Raw genomic sequence first — 7,882 nt, 5'->3', positions numbered from 1 at the left:
TTAAAATGGGAAGTGAGGTAGTTGTTATTTATTGCTGGTCTTTATATATTGCTCATGGTGAATTTCTTTGGCTTCCGGAAGTGAATGTACGTACTGATTGTGAGGATTACATTGAAATGAACTGAATTCAAACCTTTGAGCCTTAAATATTTGAGTATAAACATTATCTCTGGCTTGGCAAATTTGCAAACTCTGTCAGTGGAGACTAAATAAAAGGTCTGTATTGCCGAGAGTAGCTCGACAAATAAACTCATTGGAGCAGTTGAAATACATTGACCGCTCTTGTTATTTGCATACACAGTACATATTTGCAAACAACTCCTTTTACAAACACATAAATATTTGCGCAGATTAGGAATTCGGAATTAGGATTATTTTCCAGGTCTCAACTGAAAGTTTAAAATGAACGCCAATGTCTGTGAGGTGTATGTTCTCAAGAAGAGACAGAAAAGGGCTAATTCGGTTGGTAGGGTCTTTATTGGCTAAAACAGTTGCTTCGCTCGGTGCATTTTCCCTCCCTCTTCCTGGAGAACAGCCGTCACGCGTTAGAAGAGCTGAGCGGAATTGGCAGGAGAAATGGTATTTCAGCATCGCAACGTCAATTCCTATAAGGCGAGTTCCCGATCAAAAACTTCTTCCTCCGTCTTTGCGGACCGCGGGCGTGCATGTCCGCTGGTTTAACTCATGCGGTCATGGGGTAGGAGCAGATGAAGGCTCTCTTCAACTCGCAGTCCATCGCTGTCCACCAGCTCTCGCCTTCACAGACAGACAGACAGACAGACAGACAAGGCAGATAAGCGGAGGATAAGGTGGACGACTCTTTCTTCTGTCCGAGGTGAAATTCCAGAAGTTTCGGCAAACCGCCCTCTCAAAGTCTATCCCAGCTATCTGACTCCTAACCTTCCTCCGTGACCGCAATAATCACACGGCACCGACCAAAGGTGCCATTTCACAACAAATAGAGTATTGATAGTGTTATGGGAACAACACCTGTAGTCACTGACCGCCCACCTTATTATTGCCTAACCGCAGGCTTTTTGTTTCACAGTGTTAAAGGAGGGTTTTATCTGTACAAACCCTTATATTTCCAACTAGTGCAATTATTCGGGTCAAAATTGTAATTTTAGTGTGACATTTTTAAATGCCTTTCTGCGCTCTTCTGGCGGGGGTAATTCCTCCCTTTGCGGCCCCTTCTCAAGGTATTTTATCTGGGAGTTTTTCCTTGCCTGGGTGGGGGTTAAGGCTAGGTGGATGCTGTTGATTTCCCTGTGAAATGTGACGCTTGCGAAGCCCCTTGAGACTCTAAATTCGTACCAGAACAGTGTTCACTACTACTGGGCCTCTTTAAAAAACATTTTAGACATCCAACGAGATGTCATTTTATGACTGGTCCAGATCTTACCCGTCCTGAACATTTCCAGGCAGATTGGCTTGTCGCTGTGGATGTTTGGGTGACCGGGCATCCAGTCACTGTACCCCCATTCTGAGCCGTCGAGCCACTGTCCCTGCTGATTCTAAGATAGAAAACACACACACACACACACACACACACACACACATTAATCGTTGCACATGGGTTCTTCTAAGTTAAAGCAGCCTTTGATCTCCAAACTCTTCTGTCCCGTCTCTGACCTTCTAGAAGATATGGGATGGGAGACACTGGCCTTGCCAGGGTACTTACCTTGACCACGGCCCCCAGCCAGATAAGCACAGGGCCGGCCTTGCCGCCCTGCGTCACCATGGAAACCAGATGGGAATGCAGATTGCTGTCGGTGACGGATGCCAAGACGCCATTTTGGGCAAGGGCTCTGCAGGAGCGCTGTGGACAGACACCATCAGGGACACAGTTAGAAACAAGGTTTCACTGAAAGACTTCCCCTCTTTAAGCCAGAAGCACAAGCCCATGCAAGAGAAGATCTGATATAAAATATAATACAACAAATATGAATATGAAACAGAAACAAATATGGAAGAGTATTGTATTACACCACCACCATCTACTCTTTGCAGTTTGTGTCTGTGTGTTGTGTGTGTGTGTGTGTTTCTAACCTGGGCATCTCCGAAGGCCAGTGGTGTGGGATTGAACTGATAGCAGCGTCCATTGATGATCTCCCCTTGGCACCTCAGCATTCCAGTATTAAGTTTCAGGATGGAGGGTTCTTTTCCCTGTCTGAACCCATCAGAGATGGAGTTCATGGGCTCTGTTCCCTGTTTGAAACCATCAGGGATGGAGATCACGGGTTCTGTTCCCTGTTTGAAACCATCAGGGATGGAGATCCCGGGTTCTGTTCCCTGTTTGAAACCATCAGGGATGGAGATCCCGGGTTCTGTTCCCTGTTTGAAACCATCAGGGATGGAGATCACAGGTTCTGTTCCCTGTTTGAAACCATCAGGGATGGAGATCACGGGTTCTGTTCCCTGTTTGAAACCATCAGGGATGGAGATCACGGGTTCTGTTCCCTGTTTGAAACCATCAGGGATGGAGATCACAGGTTCTGTTCCCTGTTTGAAACCATCAGGGATGGAGATCACGGGTTCTGTTCCCTGTTTGAAACCATCAGGGATGGAGATCACGGGTTCTGTTCCCTGTTTGAAACCATCAGGCAGACCTGGAGCAGACGGGTCCTCCACTCTGACCCAACCAGCACCGCTCCTCTCGGCCGGAACCTCATTGTTGTCTGGATAATGGATGAAGAGCTGGTCATTGATGGATCATGGTGATGAGTTTCAATAATCTTGATCTTTTGGTTTTATCTCTTCTCATTTTATTTGTTCAGCTTCCCTTCCTCTCACCTTCCTTGAACCAGTGTCTCTCCATTACTTCTGAACCCTCGGACAGAGAAGGGTGAACGACCACTGGTGGGTGAATTCAGATGGTTTTGGAGGTGGGCCAATGATGAGTAGAAGAAGAGATAGTTGGAGGCAAAACAAATAAGTGGATAAACACAATTACGGGAGGAAGTATATTTTGTCATGGTTTTATTATTTTGTCAAACTGCTCATTTCTGACTCGTCAACAAACTAAAAGTAAATGTGACTTAATATGATCCACACTTTGAGACTTAAAAGTTTTCGTCGTGTGTAAAAAAAATGCCCAGTCAACTCAAATAAAGAGAATCCTCGAGCCTTTGAATAAAAATAGATTTAAAAATCTAGTAACATTCTACTTTAATATTATTGACGTATATCGGTGTATGTTATATCAACATTACTCATCTCCTTCCAATGGCACCTGTCAAGGGGTGGGATATATTAGGCAGCAAGTGAACAGTCAGTTCTTGTTGAAAGCAGGAATAATGGGCAAGCGTAAGGATCTGAGCCACTTTGACAAGGACCAAATTGTGATGGCTAGACGACTTGACCAGAGCATCTCCAAAACAGCAGGTCTTGTGGGGTGTTCCTGGTATGCAGTGGTTAGTACCTACCAAAAGTGGTCCAAGGAGGGACAACCGGTGAACCGGTGACAGGGTCGTGGGCGCCCATGCGCTAATTGCGGAAAAAGTTAAAGCTGGCTATGATAGAAAGGTGTCAGAAAACACAATGCATCGCATTTAAACTTTTCTTCAGTTGGAAACCATTTGTGTAGCCTCGCTCAGGCCTACTAGATAATGGGCAACTGGTGACTATAAGGTGCTGTACTGAATGAGTCAACGTTAACTGTCGGTTTCAGGCGCAAACAGAAGGTGACAGGGCGTAGTAGCCAAACAACCCAGATGCACTTTTTGGCCGTTGAAAGTACAAGTAGCTCCGCATCAGAAATGGCGTACTACGTAGAGTACTCTTCATTTTACTCACATAATAAAGTGCGCCGGGCGATAGTACAACATACTACAGTATATAGTGTGCCGTACTATTGTCCATTACGATGTGAGTAAAAAGAACAATGTGTTCTCGGACATAACTACACCTGCATATAGCCGCTCCACTTCCTTTCAGCACGTTGTCATGACAACACTGCATATAAACTTTTACCCACAATGCACTGTGGGATACACTCGCCACTGTACTATGCACTGTTTGCGTACTGCAAGGATGTGGAACATCATCCTGGTGCTTTTCACATACTATTTGATGTATACTATGGTTTCATACTCGACTTAACTTGCAGCACTACTCTGTGTGCTGCGCGGGCTGCAGCATAGCACAAATCAACGTGGGGCTTTGTCCTGTTGTTGTAGTAGCCCCCAAACCCACCGCGTGCCGCTCTCCTCTCCATCTCGCTGACGTGCTCCTTCACCAGGCCGGTGTTGAGGTCGACCAGGAAGCGCCTCAGGGGTTCGGTTCCCTGCCGGAATCCAGAGGGAAAGCTCCCGTCCCCGCCCGGCGCCGTGCGGGGTGCGATGGGAAGGGCCTGGAGGCCTGAGAGAGGATGCAGATTTAATGAAGTTAGAGGAAAGTGACTAGAGTTTAAATCATAATATTTCTTAAAATATTTGTTTGGGGATAAATAACCCCAATTTAAAAAAAAAATTATAAAATAAAATAAAAAAGTCCGTCACAATATGCTGTGCCGGGTTTTTGTTTTTTTTGAGGGAGCAATAAAAACGTAAAAGAAAATACTTTTGAAGGAAAGGATGCATAACATAATGTTGTTTTTATCAACAAACTTTGGCCTTGTCCTTCCTTGAGCATCAATTAATGAACTTTTGCCTTTTTCCTGACAGATATGCAAGAGCAGTTAATTTGCTCATTAACCGTTGAGCCAGAAAAAAATAAATAGATTGTGATTTACAGCTATTTAAATTAATACAGATCAAAGTCAGATTTTATTTATCTGGATCTGTTATTCAGCAATCAATCAATTTGATGGACTATTTACATTTATTTCATAGAATCAACATTTATAAAGCGAAATAAACGTTGCTTTGTGTGATTATTTTCTTTGAATGGAGAGACCTTATTTTATCTAATTTCTATTAAATAAAATAAAAAATAAAAAAAGCACACGTGATTGATATTATATGTATATATAAAAAAACCTCACAGACCTTCTCACCAATAAAAAGTACTTTAAAGGCAAAATACAATCTATTTACTATATGTTTCAGTTCAGTTGTCGTCATCATGAAACATTTTTGTTTTCAATTTTCCCTCATACAATAACAATCGATTTTTTTCAGGGTTTTGAGATAAATACAGTATATGTGTGTGTGTGTGTGTGTGTGTGTGTGTGTGTGTGTGTGTGTGTGTGAAGGATAACCAGTGTGAGGTCTGACCTGAAAGGGTCAGGCAAAGCAGCACACACTTCAGCATCCTGTAAACAGAGAAAAATCCTCTTACACCTCAATTCATGTCATCTCTTACTTTATTCATCTCTTTTTGCCATCACATGTACATTCATGGTAGTGCTACTATCTGGTGTGTGTGTGTGTGTGTGTGTGTGTGTGTGTGTGTGTGTGTGTGTGTGTGTGTGTGTGTGTGTGTGTGAGTGTGTCACTCACCTAAGGCAGCAGTGTCGCTAGACGTGATGTTTGGCAACTGACAAGACCTTGGAGACAAAGCTGACTATATACATGCGTCAGTGCCATAAAACACAAGTGCACCGGTATCATAAATAGGGTTATTGATTAATCTGCAAAGTCCACGGTCCTACTTGTACATAGCCCTGACAGATACAGTTACACTTTGGCCCTCGGGCCCTGGACGGATAAAGTCCTAAAAGTGTAATCAGTTCTGATGTTATCCAGTTGAGTACTTCTCTAATACCCGAAGGGCAATTTTGCAGTTGAATTAGCAAACTGTTATTAACTATTGTAAGTTTTCATAAGGAAATACGACATAGTTGTAAAGGACAATCAACCCAATACGTGTTTAACATGATTTATTTTCAATACGTGGCGGAAATCTGTCTTGAAGGCACCGATGACGGGATATCGTGACTTCCATAATCCAGAAATTAATCATAAACACACATTAACATGAATTACTCATATAATGTGTGAACGTTAGAATCTTCACACGTTAGGAGGGTAGTAGAATAAAGCCCACATTGGAATAATTATTAGAATACAGCCCACTGTCATAATTATCTGTTCAGCGTTCCTGGCTGCTCGTGAGTTGGGGGTTATCTCCCAATTTGGAGCCTTTCTGTGTGGAGTTGTTCATGTTCTCCCAGTGCTCACAACGGGTGTCCTCCATCAAACATCAGTAGGGACCCCCACCAAAAACATGCACATCACCGTCTGACCAGCGATGGACATATGGAACCAGGTCCCCGGGCGCTTCGCTGAATGCTGCCCACTGCTCCTGGCTGCCCCCCTGGAGGAAGGACAAGCCAGGATGGGTCAAATGCAGAGGCCACATTTCACCGGCCACCATCCGAAGCATCTGCAAGTGTGTGTGTGTGTGTGTGTATGCATGTGTTGTAGTTTGGTGTGTCGCGTGACGATTAAAGATTCTTCTCTTCTTGCCAGGTCTGCAAAAAAAGCTGAAAATATACAACACATATCCCTGTAAAGTTGATCCTTATTTCTTAATTTTTTTGTCTATTTATCAATCAATATATTTATTTATCTATTTATGTATTTATTTGTCTATGTGTTTATATGTTTGTTTGTTTGTCTATTTATCTATCTATTTATTTATTTGTCTATTTATCTATTTCTTTATTTATGTATCTATATATATATATATATATATATATATATATATATATATATATATATATATATATATGTGTGTGTGTGTGTGTGTGTGTGTGTGTGTGTGTATTATTCGTCTATTTATCTATGTATCTATTGATTTATCTATCCAGCAATTTATTTATTCATTTATTGCTTTATTTGTTTAATCATTTATTCAGTTAGTTAGTTATTTGGTTATTTATTTATGTGTGCATTGCATATGTAGGTTACCTCAAACCATGGTGTCTCTGGCTCCCCCTAGTAGATAAAATCAGAGAGCCTTTGCTACAACATGGACTTTAAAAAATGTCATAAAAAACTTGTCTCCAACAAATAGGATGCGCTCTCTTTTATGTAACTTTTCAACACACAATAAATCAAAAGACTAGGCGCTCTATTTTAAACACACTCAAAAAAATAGGGGTCGAGTGATTTGATCACAACCATTCCTCTTTTTCCTTTTTCTTTTCATTTTCATGTTGCATTGCAAGTCAGTGACAGTCAAAAACAGGATAGCTGGTTTGTAACCACAACTAGCTATATACAAGGACAACAACATGAACTTTGAATTTCAGGCCAGTAACAATGAAAACTCTATTTCTGGCTCCAAAGAACTGGTGTGAAAAAGCCCCTATACACCAATCCACCACAACATTAAAACCACTGACAGGTGAAGTGAATAACATTGATCATCTTGTTCCAATGGCACCTGTCAAGGGGTGGGATATATTAGGCAGCGAGTGAACAGTCAGTTCTTGAAGTTGATGTGTTGGAAGCAGGAATAATGGACAATCGCAAGGATCTGAGCAAACTTTGACAAGGGCCAAATAGTGACGGCTAGACGACTGGGTCGGAGCATCTCCAAAACGACAGGTCTTGTGGGATGTTCCTGGTTTGCAGTGGTTAGTACCTACCAAAAGTGGTCCAAGGAAGGACAACCGGTGAACCGGCAACAGGGTCACGGGCGCCCATGGGCTCATTGATGCGCATGGGGAGGGAAGACTAGCCCATTTGGTCCGATCCCACAGAAGAGCAACTGTAGCACAAATTTCCGAAAAAGTTCATGCTGCTATGATAGAAAGGCGTCAGAACATAATTCATTGTAGGTTGCTGCTTTTGGAGCTGCGTAGCCACAGACCGGTCAGAGTGTCCATGCTGACCCCTGTCCACCACTGAAAGCGCCTACAATGGGCATGTGAGCGTCAGAACTGGACCATTGAGCATTGGAATAAAGGTGGCCTGGTCTGATGAATCACGTT

This window comes from Zeus faber (assembly GCF_960531495.2).
Source record: "Zeus faber genome assembly, chromosome: 2".
NCBI classification, from domain to species: domain Eukaryota; kingdom Metazoa; phylum Chordata; class Actinopteri; order Zeiformes; family Zeidae; genus Zeus; species Zeus faber.
The sequence above is the reverse complement of the archived record's forward strand: the minus strand, read 5'-3'. Positions refer to the sequence as shown.